Source organism: Nicotiana attenuata, unplaced genomic scaffold (genome assembly GCF_001879085.1).
Source record: "Nicotiana attenuata strain UT unplaced genomic scaffold, NIATTr2, whole genome shotgun sequence".
Classification (NCBI taxonomy): domain Eukaryota; kingdom Viridiplantae; phylum Streptophyta; class Magnoliopsida; order Solanales; family Solanaceae; genus Nicotiana; species Nicotiana attenuata.
This window is the reverse complement of record NW_017671920.1, coordinates 119,301-140,326: the sequence shown is the minus strand read 5'-3', so window position 1 is coordinate 140,326 and position 21,026 is coordinate 119,301. Positions and strand designations below refer to the sequence as shown.

General features: G+C 39.3%; 1 pseudogene; it reads left to right on the top strand.

Moving 5' to 3' along the window:
* On the top strand, positions 1 to 19,641 carry LOC109210890 (annotated as a pseudogene).
* The last annotated feature ends 1,385 nt before the right edge of the window (positions 19,642 to 21,026 follow it).

The window sequence follows — 21,026 nt, the reverse complement described above, 5'->3', positions numbered from 1 at the left end:
GAAGAAATTCTAAAACGAGACTCTCTTCATCAGGTACGTCTTAGATCCGATCTTTGCCATGTAAATAAATTTTAAATACGAAAAGTCTCCCGAGGATTGTTATTGTCTTCTGTACCCGATTACCCATTCCCCACGAACTCAAATATATAATTTGTTTTGAAATCGGACCTCAAATCGAGGTCCAAATCCCCAATTTTTTTGAAAAACCTAAGTTCTACCCGAAACACCCAATTTTCCCCATGAAAATCATTGATTTTGAGTTGAAATCATGTTAAAAGATGTTAAGGAGTGAAGAAAATGAGTTAGAAATCACTTACCAACATTTTGGAGAAGAAAGGTTGTTTGAAAAATCGCCTCTTATGCTTTTGGGATTTTGAAAAATGAAAAATAACTGAAAATTCCATCTAAATATACTACTCTCAGATGCCCTGTGCGGACCGCACAAAATCAACTGCGGCCGCACAGCCCTTCCTGTGTACTGCAGTGACACGTTTTAGTATTTTGTCCATAACTTTCTCTACAGATATAGGCTACCACTTCGAATGCGATACAATGAAAACGAACTTTGAAAAGGAAATCTAACTACCCCTCTCGCGAATCATACATGCGACGCGGTCAACATAATTGAACTGACACCCCGCTCGCGAATTATACATGCGACGCGGGCACACAGCTAATATGAGTCTTCCTCAGAAAAATAGGAGACAAAACACATAAAGACAGATATAGGGAACTATACTCAACATCATACTGTTGCGGCGCGCAACCTGCTCCAAATAACATACCCATGGCGGCGTGCCACCCGATCCACCCATAAATTTCGCATAATGAGGTACACACCGAGCTAGGTTGCTCATTACAACAAGGTACCGAATATCGGCCACAAGCACGCTAAGTACATAATACCATCCCTGGGGAGACATATAGCGCTATAAGCTACAAACTCAAGCACAACTGAGGTGCGATATACGATCTGAACCTCAAGAGCCATTTTGCTCATATAACATCGTCACTACGCGGAACCTCAACACATAAACAATTCACCAAGCCGTCTCACAACTCGCACGGCGCAATACGTCATTACATGAAATAATCGGCGACGAAATACGCCCTGAATACTCTTCCATAAGAAGCGCATTATTGAAATGAACACATCTGGCCTAATATAGAGCCCATATTCACATTTAAATCCATCCACAGACCTCAAGCTGATTCTGATCGTACTGAATCAGGCCAACAACCTTCCAAAGGTTTATAACAACTCCCCTTTCTCTCATAACACATAAGAACAACCATCATAACCGGAGTAATCATCCACAGTCCACAACTCAATAAATCAAGTGCCCTCCAGGCATCAATTCCCAAATCAACGATATCACCACAATTTTCATACTTGGTTTAACTCTTCAACCAATCGAGTGACTACATGCCACACTTATACAACCTTCTTGTGGGGCACGCTCCCACAACCTTCCGTAACAGATAACAGTTCTATACATCAAAACCACCAGCCGCACTAACGCTAAAAAGCGATCAAGAATCCCTAACCAGGACGCAAAGCCTTTTTCACAAAACACCGACCTCAAGTGACGCTGAAGGCAATACCAACTTACTTTAAACATTGAAACTACTTTCCTGCTCATCCGAGCTCGCGACATCCTTGTTAACACTGGACTGCAACCTTGATCCTTACTTCAAATCCCATACCGCTCACTGCACCCAACATGCCAATATTCAATAGGACACGATTTCCATCATAACTCCGGAACCACTAATAGGTTGATGCTTCATCATTTAAAACCTTTCACTTAACTCATTTCAGGAGAACCATCGCCACACGCAGGTGAATTCTCATAATCGAAGAATTTGCAAATCTCCGAGTAGCGATCTAACCCACCATAACCCTTCCGGGATCCGCCTACACGTAACAAGCCATAACAGTGGAATACCTCTGAATAACATCAATTACGGCGGTCGACAAGCCTCATACGTGCCGTCACAAATCACTTGCATAACTTGATCACGTTGAATAAACTGATCACTACCATCAATATGCCAATTCAACAATGGCCAACCGATCTATCCTCTTCCAAAGTAATTCTCGATTGCCTTAGAAATAATAATAACTCCATTCAACACATAACACACTTCATCTGCACTCATCCAGAGTGACCTTGAATCACGAGACCATGCTGTCTCAAATCCCACAAACCATTTCATACCTCCCAAAAGTTACACTGCAAGTCAAACCATCATAGAACATTATGTGCCTCTCCTTACAAGCTGCTACAAAGCTTGACTCTTAACCGTACTTATGTGCTTGAAATCATTAGGCACCATGCTTACCCCTTCGAATTTACTAGGACCGTTTCTGAGAGCCATCCGCTCTGACTAGGTCCCAAATATAATCAACTCCGTGGCTCCACTGGCATATGAATACCCATCTCAATGAAACACTCGACTGAATCCCTTTCCTTGAAACCAGCATCTATACAAGGCATGAATCTTGAATCCTTCCCCCAAGTTTGAACATGAGCCAATAAGGCCAACCATAGGCACCTTTAACAATTCCTTTGCTCAATTTACCACTTATGTTCTTTTCCTGTAGTTGGAATAGCTCATCAATATGCTAATAACCCGAAACCTCGCAAGTAGATAACCATACAACCAAATCGTAGGCGGTGGGACTCTCCCACTTAGCTTGAAGCCACTATTACATAACTTTGAAATTCACTATGATTCCCTATCTCTTATTGACATGGCCATGCGCAATCAACCGCAAAATTCCTCGGAATCTTTCTATAAAACCCCCTCTTTATACTCTGAATCATCAACCACATTCGCACGACCGATCCCTTTGCAGTATCACCAATAGAATACTTTGCAGAAGCTTCGCCAACCACGCGACTGCTAACCTACTCACAGGGAATAACCCCCCTATGGAAAACACTCTCCGACCTCTTCCAACGTCGCTGCACGGGTACAATCACTGCGGCATCAATGACCCATCCTAAGTCCGAGCTCACTCTCTAGCTGCACCAGTCCCTTCACTCCTCGTGGACATCAATTAAGTGTGCGGCAACATCTTTCCAACTCAAAGTTAGTTAGTATCCTTCTTCATTTCGAGCAGCTTCTTTCCGTTACATAAAGTCTTCTGCCGCATAATAGTCCATACTTCAAATTAGTCCGTAGGCCCAACTCACCAATCACTAAAATCCCCAAATCACTCCAACCTCTCCCACTTTGGCGAAACTCACCCCTTTAGTCGACTACTTGACCTTTGCTTCTTATACCTGGCCTTCTAGAAATTCTAACCACCGCCTGACACTCCCCACCTGTCCTTCCTCATCCTTTGCTGCTCAGTTGTTGGCTTAAATGAAATCTATCTCTGTGGCACTTGGACCCATATTTGCTGCTAACTTTAAACATTTCTGAAGATCATCTTCCTCGAACGTCGACATTAGAAACACTGATTCAATCTTGAACTACCGCACCCCGCGGTATCTGACGACCGCTTCTTTAATACTATTTCACAATATCTTACCCCAAAGGCGAATTGTAGAAGATCATAACATCGGTGAACTTAGTACATTCAATAGGGACGACTATACCTCATCATAGAAGAAAACTCTACCACGCCCGCAAATACCAAACCTCATTACTCCATCAACCCTATTCTGCACATTCTTAGTCCGAGTGCCCTTCCCCTGCCGGGAATAAAATACCGAACCTCTAGATCGTGCACTGAGTAAACCTCCCTCAAGTCATTCTCTGCCCCGACACGTAGGCACACATCCTACCATCATATCAATACTGCGGAACAATTGTTCATAGCATCATGGAAACATGTGCCTAGCCTCCGGCTCTCGAAAGTATCGCTACTGAGCTGAAACGACAGAATATCCTTCCACAAGGTGACGATAATAGCTCAGACAACTATGCAGGGAGAAACATCCTGCACCACATCGGTAGTACCATTACAATTCTTCAATTCTCGATTTATAAGAAGCGGTTCGCGTCGCGTAATATTGAGTAGGAAGGAAGCAAGAGCATCACACGATGAGGAATCAAGAAAAGAAGTACTCCTAACAGTCCAGCAGCCTCTCGAAGATAAGTACAGACGTCTCCGTACCGATCCGCGAGACTCAACTAGACTTGCTCATGACTCGTGAGACCCTAGGAACCTAGTGCTTTGATACCATGTTGTCACGACCCAAAATCCACTAAGGGTCGTGATGGCACCGGGCTCCACTGTCAGTCAAGCCAACAACAAATAACTAGTAACTTCTCGTTTAAATATTTTCTGAAATCACTTCTTTTAAACAATACGTGATAAGTTCTACTGAATAAATGATGAAACATTTAAAAATTTTACATTTGTGAATAAACCCATAGACATCCCCAGAACCCGGCGTCACAAGTTCATGAGCTATTTCTACGAAACAATACAACAAATCCGTCCGGAATACAAATGGACAGAAAGTAAATACAATATACTGGAAGGGACTATACTAGCTGCGGGCCGCCTCGAGTAATGCAACTCACCTAGTTCCAGTATCATCCATGCTGCTACGCCCAGTAAGCCACTAGTCGTACAAGTGCCTGTGCAACAAAAATGCACAGAAGTGTAGTATGAGTACATAAACAACGTGTACTCAGTAAGTGTCCCGCCTAATCTCGAAGAAGTAGAGACGAGATGGCAACTTCGACACTTACTAAAGGTCCAGTAATAATATTATTAATGCGATGACTCATAGATCCATTAAGAACAATAGTAAAATTCAAATGAGTCACTAAACACGTGAAAGTTCCTTTTTAATTAAAATCTCCGGATTCATAATCCATCAATTGACAATTATCTCAAGTCGCGGAGAGCAGGTATTAGTATCAACAACTTTCACAGCAAGCAATACAAGCATGCGCAACTCATGCCGAGGACGTACGGCCCGATCCAATAGTATTTAAACTGTGCATTGCCGAGGGTCGGACGGCACGAACCATAGATGCATCTATTACCCCGCTCGCGAACCATACATGCGACGCGGTAAAATTTAAATAAGCAATCATCCTGCTCGCGAACCTTACATGCGACGCAGGTACACATAGAAATACATGCTCAAACAGTAGATTAAGAATTTATCGAGGAACATTTATTCAAATAAAAGCCAATTCTCTTTTAACAATTTTAGAAAATGAAGTTTAATCCTTTTAGAAATTCACTTACCAGTTCGACAGGATTTAAGCAATTCAACTGTAACCTACATTACAATTATTCCAAGTACAGCATGCTTTTGGGTCCTAGACTACCTGGACAAGAACATAATAGTAGCTGCGCACGGACTCTCGTCACCTCGTGCATACGTAGCCCCCATAAATAGGAGCACATAACCAATTAATTCACCTATGGTAAAATTTCCTCTCACAGGATTAGAAAGGAGACTCACCTCGCTCCGAAGATTAATTACCGGCATTCCACGCCCTTCCAAACACTTGTATCGATGCTAAATACTCCCAAAACTAGCCAATGATTATGCAAATTTGTTAATATACGATAAATTGCTTGTATTAATCCAATTTATAACAATACCTAACCCCGATCGAAAGGTTGACAAAAATGGCGTCGGGCTCACGTGCCCGGATTTCCAAAATTTTCGAAAAACAAGTTTACCCATATCCTCACGAACTCAAATATATGATTTCCTCTTAATTCCATACCCAAAATCGTGGTCAAATTCCAAGAATATGAATTTCTAGGTCTTTCTACCAAAACGCTAAATTTATACCAATTTACATGCCAAAATTTATACATAATCGATGTATTTAACTTAAGATGGATGGGAGTGACTTATTGAATGATGAAATCCCCTCTTGAAATCCTCCAAGAATCGCCCAAAACCAAGAGAAAATGAAAGAAATGGGCCAAATCCCGACTTTAAAACAAAACACTGCCTCCAGCACTTTCTGCACCTGCGGTCACTCGACCGCTTCTGCGGTTTCGCAGGTGTGGACACACCACAGCATCTGCGGTCCTTCCCAGGCCCCCTTATTTCCGCTTCTGCGCCTCGTCTACCGCAGGTGCGGTCCCGCTTCTGTGGCACCCTGACCGCATCTGCGGTCCCTTCGCTCCTGACCCAAAACCGCATTTGCGCCCTCCTAGCCGCTTCTGCGGCTCCACACCTACGGCCCAGTTCTCGCAGGTGCGGTTATGACAGCAACCAGCAAATTCAGCCTTTTCCTAAAATCCCATTTTCGATCCGTTAACCACCCGGAATCCACGCGAGGCCCCCGGGACCCCAACCAATCATACCAACCAGTCCCAAAACACGTTACGAACTTATTCGAGGCCTCAAATCATATCAAAAAATGCTAAAACCAAGAATCGACCTCGAATCCAAGCTTTATGAACTTTAGAATTTCAAACTTCTACTTTCGATGTTTAAACCTATCAAATCACGTCCGATTGACTTTAAATTTTGGGCACAAGTCATATTCAACATTACGGACCTACTCCAACTTCCGGAATCGGATTTCGACCCCGATATCAAAAAGTCCACCTCCGGTCAAACTTCTCAAAAACCTTCAAATTTCTATCTTTAGCCAAATGACTCCAAAATGACACACGGACCTCCGAATTCACTTCCGATCGCGCTTCCAATTCCATAACCACCATACGGAGCTACTCCCAGACTCGGAACCCCAAACGGACATTGATAACACTGAAATGCTCTTCAACCCAAACTTATGAAATTTCTTCCAAAATGCTAACTTCCACAATAGGCGCCAAAACGCTCCCGGGTTATCCAAAATCCGATCCGGGCATACGCCCAAGTCTGAAATCGTCATATAAACCTGCTGGAACCTTCAAACCCTGATTCCGAGGTCATTCATTCAAAATTCCGATCTTAGCTAAATCTTTCAACTTAAGGCTTCTGAAATGAGAATTTTCTTCCCAAATCAACTCCGAACTTCCCGAAATTCAATTCCGACCATGCGTACAAGTCAAAATGCCTGAATTGAAGCTGCTCACGGTCTCGAACTGCTGAATGGCATGCTAGGGCTCAAAACGACCGGTCGGGTCGTTACACATTGGGCAGTATGGATAAACTTATGTTTACCAATAAAGGAAGGAGGTGTGGCATTTAGGTCTATGTTTGATGTGTTGAGGGCCTTATTTTTTAAACTATGATGGAACTTTAGAGTAAAGGACACAAAAAACTCACTCTGGAAAGAATTTATGGCGATTAAATATTGCAAGAAATATGGCCCGGCGATGGTGCAATAGAAATATGGATCGCACGTTTGGCGAAAAATGTTACAACGTAGAGAGCTTATAGACCACCAAATTTGGTGGCAAGTATAGGAAGGGTCTTCTAATTTTTGGCAGGATAAGTGGACATGTTTGGGGCCTCTGATTTCACACCATCACATTTTTGGGGCAACAAAGATGTACGATATGTTCACCAATTTGCCGAGGAAAACGAGTGGAACTTGACCAAATTAAAGGACTATTTACCAGAGGATATTATGCAGCATATTGTGGAGGAGGTCAAACCTCCAGTGAGTGGTTATGAAAAGGATAAATCGTGGTGAATTTTGTTCAAGTTGTCTACATGATTTGTCCTAATTTAATTTACATCACATGTAATAATAATTCAAAATCATATAACGAACAAGCACGTGACATAAAAACGAAATTCAACATACTCCTAACATGTTTATCTTATATATCACATAAAATGATTCATGCCAAAACATTATTATTAATTCATATCTCATAAACTAATAACAATTAAAATAACTGTATAATCTAATAACCTATTATAGATTACTGTCCTATCTTAACAAATTTTTAAATTCAAGTTACGAACTATCTTAGTAGTTTAACTTATATGAATACATATTTTATTCACAAATAAAAAATATCAATCCATAAGCATTCAAACAATTTGACTATTGCACAAGACACAAGGATAATGGTTTGAACTCTTCCAATAAAATCTTAAAATATTTCGTAAATAATTTTTTGACACGAGAAACCATGTTTGAATGTGACAAATAAAAATGCCAAGTATGTGTGGAATCTAAGTATGTTAAACATTCTTATAAGTCAGTTGAAAGGAATTCAAATCCTTTAGACTTAATTCACACATATATTTGTGACATGAAGTCAATACCATCTCGCGGTGGAAAGAAGTATTTCATAACTTTTATTGACGATAGTACTCGATATTGCTATGTTTACTTACTTAATAGTAAAGATGAAGCAATAGACGCATTCAAGCAATACAAAAATGAAGTTGAAATGCAACTTAACAAGAAAATCAAAATGATAAGAAGTGATAGGGGTGGTGAATATGAATCTCCTTTTGAACAAATATGTTTAGAATATGGAATTATTCATCAAACAACGGCCCCTTACACGCCCCAATCCAATGGGATTGCAGAAAGAAAGAATCGTTCATTAAAGGAGATGATGAACGCATTATTGATAAGTTATGGTTTGCCACAAAACTTGTGGGCGGGAGTCATTCTTACGGCTAGCCAAATTCAGACGTGATTTGATAGGTTTAAACATCGAAAGTTGAAGTTTGAAATTCTAAAGTTCACAAAGCTTGGATTGGAGGTCGATTCTTGGTTTTAGCATTGTTTGATATGATTTGCGGCCTCGAACAAGTCCGTAATATGTTTTGGGACTGGTTGGTATGATTGGTTGGGGTCCCGGGGGCCTCAGGTAGATTTCGGTTGGTTAAAGGATCGAAAATGGGATTTTGGGAAAAGGCTGAATTTGCTGGTTGCTGTCATAACCGCACTTGCGAGAACTGGGCCGCAGCTGCGGAGCCGCAGAAGCGGCTAGGAGGGCGCAGATGCGGTTTTGGGTCAGGAGCGAAGGGACCGCAGATGCGGTCAGGGTGCCGCAGAAGCGGGACCGCACCTGCGGTAGACGAGGCGCATAAGCGAAAATAAGGGGGCCTGGAAAGTACCGCAGATGCGGTGGCGTGGCCCCCATTGCGGAACCGCAGAAGCGGTCGAGTGACCGCAGGTTCGGAAAGTGCTAGAGATAGTGTTTTGTTTTAAAGTCGGGATTTGGCCCATTTCTTTCATTTTCTCTTGGTTTTGGGCGATTCTTGGAGGATTTCAAGAGGGGATTTCATCATTCAATGGCAAGGTAAGTCATTCCCATCCATCTTAATTTAAATACATCAATTATGTATAGATTTTGGCATGTAAATTGGTAGAAATTTGGGGTTTCGGTAGAAAGACATAGAAATTCATATTCTTGGAATTTGACCACGATTTTGGGTATGGAATTAAGAGGAAATCATATATTTGAGTTCGTGAGGCTATGGGTAAACTTGTTCTTCGAAAATTTTGGAAATCCGAGCACGTGAGCCTGAGGGCATTTTTTTCAACCTATCGATCGGGGTTAGGAATTGTTATAAATTGGATTAATACGAGTAGTTTATCGTATATTAACGAATTTGCATAATCATTGGCTAGTTTTGGGAGTATTTAGCATCGATACAAGTCTACGGAAGGGCGTGGAATGCCGGTTATGGATCTTCGAAGCGAGGTGAGTCTCCTTTCTAATCTTGTGAGAGGGAATTTTCCCATAGGTGAATTAATTGGTTATGTGCTCCTATTTGTGGGGGCTACGTACGCACGAGTTGACGAGAGTCCGTGCATAGCTACTATTATGTCTTGTCCGGGTAATCTAGGACCCAAAAGCATGTTGTACTTGGAATAATTGTAATGTAGGTTACAGTTGAATTGCTTAAATCCTGTCGAACTGGTAAGTGAATTTCTAAAAGGATTAAACTTCATTTTCTGAAATCGTTAAAAGAGAATTGGCTTTTATTTGGATAAATGTTCCTCGATAAATTCTTAATCTGCTGTTTGAGCATGTATTTCTATGTGTACCTGCGTCGCATGTAAGGTTCGCGAGCAGGATGATTGCTTATTTTAAATTTGACCGCGTCGCATGTATGGTTCGCGAGCGGGGTAATAGATGCATCTATGGTACGTGTTGTTCGACCCTCAGCAGTGCACAGTTTAAATATTGTTGTATCGGGCCGTACGTCCTCGGCATGAGTTGCGCATGCTTGTATTCCTTGCTGTGAAAGTTGTTGATACTAATACCTGCTTTTCTCGACTTGAGATAATTGTCAATTAATGGATTATGAATCCGGAGATTTTAATTAAAAAGGAACTTTCACGTGTTTAGTCACTCATTTGAATTTTACTATTGTTCTTAATGGATCTGTGAGTCATCGCATTAATAATATTATTACTGGACCTTTAGTAAGTGTCGAAGTTGCCATCTCGTCTCTATTTCTTCGAGATTAGGCGGGATACTTACTGAGTACACGTTGTTTATGTACTCATACTACACTTCTGTGCATTTTTATTGCACAGGAACTTGTACGACTAGTGGCCTACTGGGCGTAGCAGCATGGATGATACTGGGACTAGGTGAGTTGCATTACACGAGGCGGTCCGCAGCTAGTATAGTCCCTTCCAGTATATTGTATTTACTTTCTGTCCATTTGTATTCCGGACGGATTTGTTGTATTGTTTCGTAGAAATAGCTCATGCACTTGTGACGCCGGGTTCTGGGGATGTCTATGGGTTTGTTCACAAATGTAAAACTTTTAAATGTTTCATAATTTATTCAGTGGAACTTATCACGTATTGTTTAAAAGAAGTGATTTCAGAAAATATTTAAACGAGAAGTTACTAGTTATTTGTTGTTGGCTTGCCTGACAGTAGAGTCCAGCGTCATCACGACCCTTAGTGGATTTTGGGTCGTGACACAATGTCTACCCTTTCCGTCTATGGAATTAGTCCAGAAGAACATTGCAAACATATGATGTATCTAAGCAGTCACATAATCTGGTGGATTTACGGCAGACAACAAATGAATAGGGATATGCTTTGCAACACATGTTTGATCAAGATTGCCCTTCCTCTTATTAAAAGTGTTTTTCCTTTCCACAGTTGCATCTTATCTGTCACGACCCAAATTCCATATTAGGCCGTGATGGCACCAAACACCGTTGTTAGGCAAGCCAACACTAATCAACTAGTGAATCCTCTTTTATATAATTTGTACGTGAAAACCTTTCCTCATTATTGAAGAAATTAGGAGTCTGAAACTTAAGCATAATTAAATGGGAGTAATAAATACGAACTTAAATCATGATAGCAAACCAAAAACCATAAGTCTACCAATGTTTGTGCCAAGACCTGGTGTCACAAGTATGTGGGCAATCTAGTAAAATATACAAAACCATGCTATCCTACTATTTGGAAAGGAAATAGATAGGAAAAATAAAGGCATAGAGAGACTCCAGCTGCTGCAGAACGGCTGAAAAAGGGCAGCTCACCTGAAAGTCTCAAGCTGAGGAGTCCAATCTATGCGCCGGACTAATGGTCAGATGCACCTGCCTCAAAGCCTGTACGATCAAGTACAGAAGTGTAGCGTGAGTACATAAAAATATGTACCCAGTAAGTATCTCACCTAACCTCGCAGAAGTAGTGACGAGGGGTTGACTCCGACACTTACTAGGGCCAATAATATAATAATGTGAAGTTCCAATTCTTAAAGCATAATGTATGTAGATAACAGTCAAGCTCAAACCAGAACAATAACCGAGGAATTTCCTCCATCATATTTAAGAAGGCAAGACACGTTCTTTATTTAAAACAAGTAGTATATCAAGTAATGAAACATACAACTACAAAGAGTTGCCATTCTATTATCACACACAATTACCATCGAGGACGTTCGGCCCGATCCAACATAAAAGTAAAATGTGCGCTGCCGAGGGTCGAACGGCACGAACGATAGATTCATCTATTCACCCCGCTCGCGAATCATACATGCGACGCAGTAAAAGCATAACCCCACTCGCGAATCATATGTGCAACGCGGTCAAACACAATTTTCATCATTTAAAACACAACACTTCTTTGATTCATTTTCAAAAATGAAGCCTTTAAATCCTTAGATTTTCTTCAACTTAATTAGTTTCATACGATTAACACATATAATCAAATAGCAGGGTCCATAAAGCATGGTGTAAACCTAGAACAACCCGGACAATAACAGAAATAGTAGCTACGTGCGAACTCTCGTCACTTCGTACATACGTAGCCCCCACAAATAACCACATATTAATTAAGTTCACCTATGGGGAAATTTCCCTCTTACAAGGTTAGAAAATAGATTCACCTCGTTTCGAGCCTACTTCCAACTCAAGAATGCGCTCAAATCCTCAAACCGGAGACGCACAATCCAAAACTATCCAAATAGTGTAAAAACCAATCATTATAGGTTTAAAAGTTCATATTCTAGCTATTAATATGATTATCCAACCCCAAAGGCAAAATTCCTAAAGTTTACCCCCAGGCCCACGTGCTTGGATTCCGGAAATTTTCGACGGAAGTTGTTACCCATAACCTAAGGATCAAGAATATATGATTTTTACTTCATTCCATTACGAAATTCGTGGTTAAATCTTGTTTTTATCAAAAACCTAGGTTTTACTCTAATTTCATGGATTTCACTATTCTTTACATGTTAATCTACCCAAAATACAAGTATTTAACTCACATATAGTAGGAATTACTTACCTCCAAGAGCATGGTGAAAACCCCCTCTTCAGAGCTCGAATATCGCCCAACAATGGAGTGAAAATGAGCCAAAAATGTCTAACTCCCGTAATAAATGAAGGTCAATGCCTTCAGTGATTTCCGCATCTGCAGTCCTGGGCCGCACCTGCACCCACTGCATCTAAGAAAAATGGTCCACTTCTGCGGAACTTCACTGGGCCGGCTGGGTCGCTTCTGCGGGAGGCCAACCGCTTCTACGGAGAGTGGGCCGCTTCTGCGGTTTCTGGGCTGGCCACCCTTGGCCGCATCTGTAATTAGGGCCCGCACCTACGGGCTCGTATTTGCGGCTGACCAACCGCAGGTGCGGTTCGCCAGAAGCTGGGCATTCAGCCCTTGCCCAAAATTCCCAACTTGGTCTGAGCCTCGTCCAATTGACGCTCGGTGACCCCTGGGGCCCTGGCCGAACACGCCCACAAGCTTGAAATGATAAAACGGGCTCGCTCGAACCCTCGAAATGCCGGAAACAACATTAAAACTAGGAATCACACCCTAAAACCAATTGATTCAAACTTATGAACTTCAAGTTCTTCAATTTACTTCCAATGTGACGAAACACACTTATACTACTCGGATTGACACCAAATTTTTCATGCAAGTCTTAAATGACATTACGAAACTATTTTCGGTCTCGGAATCCCTTTTGGACCTTGATATCATCAAAACCCGCTCTAAACCAAATTTAAAGAACTTCAAAAAACCTTCAAGAACCAACTTTCACTATTATGCGCCAAATACTCTCGGATCTTCTAAACCACAATCCGATCATACGCCCAAGTCCAAAATCATCATACAAACCTATTGGAACCGTCAAATCCTGATTCCGAGGTTTTTTACTTAAAATATTGACCGAAGTCAAACTTGGCCTTTTAGGCCAACCTTAAGGAACCAAGTGTTCTGATTTCAACCCAAACTCTTCCAAATCCCGTACTAACCATCTCCGCAAGTCATAAATTAGTAAAATCAAGTACGAGGAGTCTTATTTAGAAAAACAGGATTCTAAAAAACAAAACGACCAGTCGAGTCGTTACATTATCACTCACCTTGGTGATTAATCCATTTTCTTTTGACTATAGAAAATTGGGCATCCAAAGTAAGTAAAAGGAAAAGACTTTCGGAAGATACCCGTATGAATCTCCACTGTGATAGCCATGTCCATAGGAGCAGATTCATGCAAATAAATGATCGCATTTGTGCTCCACGCGTTAAAAACTAATTTTGAATAGGTTCAGATGTTTGACCAATATATTTTGAATTTGAAAAAGAGTCAAAAGAAATATTCGTATTTCTTATTTTTTATTTCTCGAACCGAGAGTTCCATGAATTGGAATCCTGATGTATATTGATATAAATGGTCCAACATGATCAAGAATTTTTATGAACATTTGGAACAGTGTATTTATGAGTATAAGAGTTATTTTTAAATAGTGTTCAATCAATTACATATTAATAGTGGGTAATAAACCCCCCATAGAAAAGAATATATACGATAATAATAACATAGTAGCAAAATACGGTAATCAACAAGAATAAAAAGAACAACAAGGACACAAAGATTTTAATGTGAAAACCCCTTTTGAATAAAGGAAGAAACCGCAGAACCGAGAGGAGCAAAATAATTTACTACAATGAGGAATTTTACACTCCATATTTCCTAGTAATTAAAATACTCTAGGAATCACTATAAACTCAAAAGAAATAACCCTCTTTTGAGATTTCCACCTCACTACAATGCCGCTCACACTCTTTACTTTTTTCCACAGTAACTATTTCCTATCTCACACTGTCTATGAGATTTCTTCTTCTGTGTGTCTAAAGAATGAATCTCAACCAATAAGAAGGCTTGTCTCGTGGTAACTTAGTAGTGCAACTTGAAAATTTGTATTATTTGCGAATTGATATCAAAACCAAGTCTGACCAAAACTTTTTTTGGTTATCTGACATTTTCTTAATTTTTTTTTTCTTTTCTTTTAATGGGTAAAAGGACAGCAACAAGATTTTTCTATAAGCTTCATGGCTGGACAACAGCAGCAGATTACAGGCAGTCTACTACAACAGCAGCATCACAATGCAAGCTCTTCAGGCGCGATTTCAAACATGGCTTTGATTTCAGACCATGACAGGGCACTATTGGATACTTTGGACAGTCCAAAACCTCATTGATGTGCATATTCAACTGGCTCAAAAACGACTTCACAAAAGATGAAAGTTTCATTGGCAAAGAGACATGAACCATGTAGTGCGAAGAGAATGAAGAGGCATGAACCATTACGGATGGTTATACAAGAAGAAGCTAATCAAAAACTAGAAGCCAACTTACGTGTTGCTATTTCCGATGAACCTGAAGAAGATGAATTGATTGAAGCTTTTCCGGAAGAGGCGGCTACAAGTGGTGATTTCTCTCCTAAGCATAGTGAAAAAAAGGGGGTGAATCAAGGAATAACACTCAGGCAACTCCCAATGAGAGCTACAAAGCGAAAAGGGGTTGCCCCCTCCAAATCTACGAGGTCCAATAGATCGGAGAAGAAATGAAGAATTTTGAAGATAGTTAGAGAGGATTTTAAGGAACTTCAAATTGAAGAACTCACACGTTTGATAAATGAGGGGCAAGACACTAATTACTACATTTTCTTAGTGTATCATTTTCAAAGCATCATCACATGTAATAGTGTCATATAGCGTATTATAAACTCTATGATGATCATAGAGTACTTAGTACTTGCAAGTTCCTATTTTTTACATGCCTGCTAGAAGATGAGGTTTTTCATGCCTCTATAGAAATTGTAAGGTAAGGTCCATGCCCCCCTTACACAGGGGCGTACGCAGGAATTTTTGTAAGCGGTGTCGAAATTTATAAAAGAACCGGAATGTAGCTTTGATTGTCATACTTTTAGACAAGAAATAGTCTTAATCTATTGATTTTGTTGAGTCTTAAGCAATTTGTTGAGTCTTAAGCAAATATTTATAAAAGAAAAGTGCCTTAGTTGAGGTTTGAACCTTTGACATCAGAGAAAAATCAAGCACATTACCAACACACAATTTATGTCAAGTGGTGTCATTTTTTCCTACTTAATAGTTTGCGTACAATATTAATACATATATTTAGTAAAAATTTTTTACGAAGCGGTGTCGCGTGACACCGCTTCGATAAGCGTAAATCCGCCTCTGCCCTTACATGTACTCTTCCTATGTGGTTTCTTTTTGCTTTTTATTATTAATAAAACTAGCCCCAGGCACCTGCCTAGTGGATTTGCTTAAAAAAAAAAAAAAGAACTAGCTCCCAGATTAAAACACTCCTGTTGACTATGGATTCTACAAGTTTTCTGAAAATTTCTATTAAATTTTAAAGCTTGTAAGTATTATTTGGTTATCTTTAAATTCCATACTAGGTAGAACGTGAAACTAACCAAAAAAGGAAATAATATAAAAAAATGGGAGCAATATTTATTAGGGAATTAAAGATGTTAGAGATAAAAATACTAAATACTCTAATTCTTTATTGAAAAAGGTTATATATATATCTCAAAAACTTTCTTGAACAATATAATCTTGCAGCAAAGAAATTACTCAATGGCGAAGATTGAAGGATTTGCCAAGAGATGGTCTCTTACTGGTTTGACTACTCTTGTCCCTGGTGGCAATTCTGGAATTGGGTGAGTTATATTTTACATTTTCTTCTACTGTAGTGTTTGGTATTGATGGAAGTCATTTTTCAAGCAAATATTTTTTTATAAAGTCCTTTTTTGATGTTTAATTGGCTGATTTTTCAAATGACAAACGAATTACCTCACTTACGCAAAGAAACTCTTAACTTCTTATTAGTTGTTCCAACTAATACTAATCAGACAAAATCATTAATAAAGGAGATGTATGAATGTCCCAATAAGGTGGTGTGAGAGATTAACAATTGTGAGTATGAGAAGAGGTAGAGCTAAGGGTGTTAAACGGGCCGGGTCAGCCCGGTTCCGGCCCGGCCCAGACCGGTAGAACCTGGAACCGGCCCGGACCGGTAAGGGGGGGCTGGGCTGGGCTGGGTAGGGGGGTTGGGGTGGGTTTGGACGGTTTAAATTTTTGAAACGGGTTACTCGGCACGGTAAAACCCGTTAGATAAACAGTGCCGTTAAACCGGTTAACCAGCACGGCTCGGACCCGCCCGGAGCGTGAATATAACATGAATATACCATGAATATACCATAAATATACCATAAATATACTATAAATATACCATGAATATATCATAAATATACCAATTATTGTATACTAATTAACATAATTTAAAATTGTTGGAATTTAACATATAGTGTATATATTTAGGGTATAAAACTATAAATGCTCAAATCATAGAATATGATGGTAACATATTATTTTTAAAATATGCTATATATGTGTTATTTTAAGATTTTAAGACAATTTGTGTTATTTTAAATTATTAGACGTATTTATGCTTAATGATTTAGTTTGTTAGATTAATTTGAAGTATTATTAATTTATTATGCATGAAAATTTAGTTTACTATTTATTTGTTAATTTAATTTTTAAATGCAAACTTTAATTTTGTAGTTTTGAAATAAATATAGCACTTGCAATTTATAAGTGCAATTTTTTCCCATCTTCCTTGTATTCTTTATGTTAGTACTTTGTATTAATACTATAAATTACAATATTTATACAAAATCCAAAAAAAAAAAAAAATTATACTAAACCCGGCCCGACCCGGCCCCCTCAACCCGTAACCCTTATGGTTCAATTTTTACCCGGATGAACCCGAACCCGTTAAACCCGTTAAGACCCAACCCGTAACCGGCCCGGACCGTAACCCGTACGGGTCCAAAAAATATAGGCCCGGCCCGGCCCGGCCCACCCGTTAAACACCTTTAGGTAGAGCTAGGCCCAAAAAGTATTGGAAAGAGGTGATTAGGCAGAACATGACATACGTTCAGCTTACCAAGGACAAGACCTTTAATAGGAGGGTGTGGAGGTTGAGAATTAGGGTAGAAGGTTAGTAAGCAGTCGGCGTCTTTCCTTTCATACAATTAATGCTATAATTATTCTGTATTTTCGTATTCTTAGATTTCTATTACTACCTGATGTTGTTTATAATTCGGTTTTATTATTATCTTGTTGTTTCTACTTCTTCTCTTTCATGAATTCTATACTACTGCATGTCTTCCTCTATATCATTGTGATTATACATGTTAGCTTTGAGCCGATAATCTATTGGAAATAACCCCTCTACTTGCTTAACGGGTGGGATAAAGTTGTGTACTCACTACCTTGTCATAACCCCACTTGTTTGATTTGTTGTTATTTTTGTACATATATGTACTTTAAAAAAATTCACTCACCAATCAAACATCGGAAAATATATGGCGACTGTGTTATTCTTTATGCGTGGAGTTGTAGAGGAGCTTGCGCAACTAGGTGCAACTGTTTACACATGTTCGAAGACAGAATCAGAGCTAAATTAACCAATGCAAGACTGGGTAGACAAAGGCTTTCAAGTAAAAGGTTTAGCATGTGATGTAACTTGTAGAGAGCAAAGAGTTGAGCTCATGGAAAAGGTTTCCTCTACATTCAATGGAAAACTCGACATTCTTGGTAGAACTATATCCTATTAATTAATTGTTGGTTAAATTATTACTATAAATTTTCAATTTTGACCAAGTTTATTTTCTTCTTGTAGATTAATAATGTTGGAACAAACGTTCACAAGGCCACTCTGGAATATACTGCCGAAGATTATGCACACATATTGGCTACAAATTATGAATCTTCATTCCATCTCTGTCAAATTGCTCATCCTCTGCTTCTAGTCTTGTGCACGTGTCCGGTACTTCTATTTATGGACCAACAAAAGGTGATATATACTCATATCTATCATGTAAAACACTAAACAAATCAGTGTCGTACTAAAAAATGACTTTGTTTCTTCTTATTAACTGATTGCAGCGGCAATGAATCAGCTTACACGATATTTGGCTTGTGAATGGGCTAAAGATGGTATTCGGGTTAATGGCGTTGTGCCCTGGTTCATAAATACACCACTTATGGAATATGTAATATTCTCTGGTCTTTGCTTCAACGCTCCTGCATTTTAATATGAATTTAATGTATATACATCGATCACTGTATAATTTTCTTATACTTTTTCCATGTATTTTAACCAATCGTGACAAGTTATTAACTTCCTTTTTACTTTGTTAAATTAAGAAAATATTTTGATAATCTTAAAATTAAAACTAGTCGAACCAATTTTTAAGATTACTATAGACAGTTTCCTGTTATTATAAGGCTATCATGAACTGAACTGATGGTGCAAAAACATGTATATTTTCTCGGTAAGAAGTTTTAAACTTATATCCGTTACTAGTGTAATGAAACTTTTACACCATCTCTCCAATTTAACACGTTATAGAAGGGGAGTCTTGGAGCGACATTAAAGTTGTGTCTGTGTGACCCATAAGTCGCAAGTTCGAGTAGTGGAATCAGCCATTGATGCTTGCATCAGGGTAGGCTGCCTACATCACACCCCCTTAGGGTGCGGACTTTCCCAGACCCTACGTGAATGCAGGATGCTTTTTGCACTGTGCTGCCTTTTTTGTAAAATATTAGTTGACTTATTTTGAAGGCTACTAATTCAAAAAGTTATTGATGTAATTACCTTTCAAGTGACCTAATAGTAATATTTTTCAAACTGTCGGTGTATAAAAGTTAAATAATAAAATGCATGATAACCTGATTTTGAATCAATGATGAATTTGATGGCTTTATTAACAGTTGGTCAAGGATAAAACATTTTTAGACGGATTAATGTCAAGAACTCCTCTTAAGCGACTAGGAGAAGTTGAAGAAGTTTCATCTCTGGTGGCTTATCTTTGTCTTCATGCTTCTTCCTACATCACTGGACAGGTTATAGCTGTTGACAGAGGTTTCATGGTCAGTGGGTTCCAATTCCAACTGCCAGAATTTTAATTAGTTCTTGTTTGAAAAACTAATGGTGTCAGAGTTTCTACCTTAGTACCATTGTAATAAATGTTGTATTTGCTCATGTTCTGTGTTTAATTTCTCAAGTGTGTTAATTCCAGTTGAACGCATTATGAATAAAAGGTGTGATCATGTCAATCTGTTAAATATTTCCTCCGCTTCATTTTGTGCGGCAGTGTTTATTAGGCAAGAATCTTCTTCCAACCTCTAGGTGGTCCGTCAAATCCGCTAGCCTAGGGTAGTTAAAATAAAGACAGAATTCTCTCCTCTTTTTATTTGCCTTTTTCTGAGAGTGATGTCGTCCTTCTGCTCCTGATGAATTGACTCTGCCATCTATTTCATGCTAATCACGAAAAGCAAGCTCTATGTGTCTAATTGTGTCACCAACAGGCACCACGAGTTCTTTACTTTTTGTAGGGGTGGAGGGCTTTTGTGAATTATAGCATAGGTCGTGACTACCGTCTTACCTTGATTGATGTTGTATATCGCCCTCTTGTTCTATAGAAAATGTCACGCCCCGAACCTGGGGCTGGACGTAATACGGCACCAGGTGCCTAACTGTTGTGACCGAGCAAACAACCCTGCAGGCTGAATCAACATGTAATATCACAACAAACTGAAAGCGAAAGATAAACTAACACATGTTGATACACTGAATGTTTGAATGATATAAATCAAAGTGCGGAAATACTAATATAGGTCTGAAAAATATATGTGGTCAACATTTCTTAACATGAAAAGCAAGCGACTCTATCTAACTGTTACTCTAGTCTATGAAGCCTCTAATGAAGTACTAAAAATACTGACTATCTGTAAATATATAAAGACTGTAAAGTAATGGTAATGCCCCGAAAGAACTGGGGCTCACCAAATAGCTGGTACGAGGATCCTAGCGCTCTGAATCGTCAACCAGTAAATCATTACCTGCATGGTGAGGTGTAGGCCTCGAGCAAAAAGGACGTCAGTACATTTGAATTGCATTGATATGTAAAACAACTGAAGAAAGAACTATAGATGCTGAAATTGAAATTGAACTGATAACTGATAATGATAACTACTGAAATTGAAACTAAAATGATAACTGATAACTGAACAAAGGCAGTAAGGATATGAATATTCCCTCTTCTAAATAATGAACAACCTGTTTATCTGAATAAATAAACTGCGGCCTTAGGCCCAATATATATGTGCACAAATTGCAGCCTCAGGCCCAAGTATACGTATGCATAACCGGGCCTCAGGACCAAAGATGCATAAAGCATAAAATGCGGCCTCAGGCTCAAAGATGCATAAAGCATTAACTGTGGCCTCAAGCCCAAACTTGCATAAAGCGTTAACTATGGACTCAGGCCCTATACAGTTGTTCAACATTC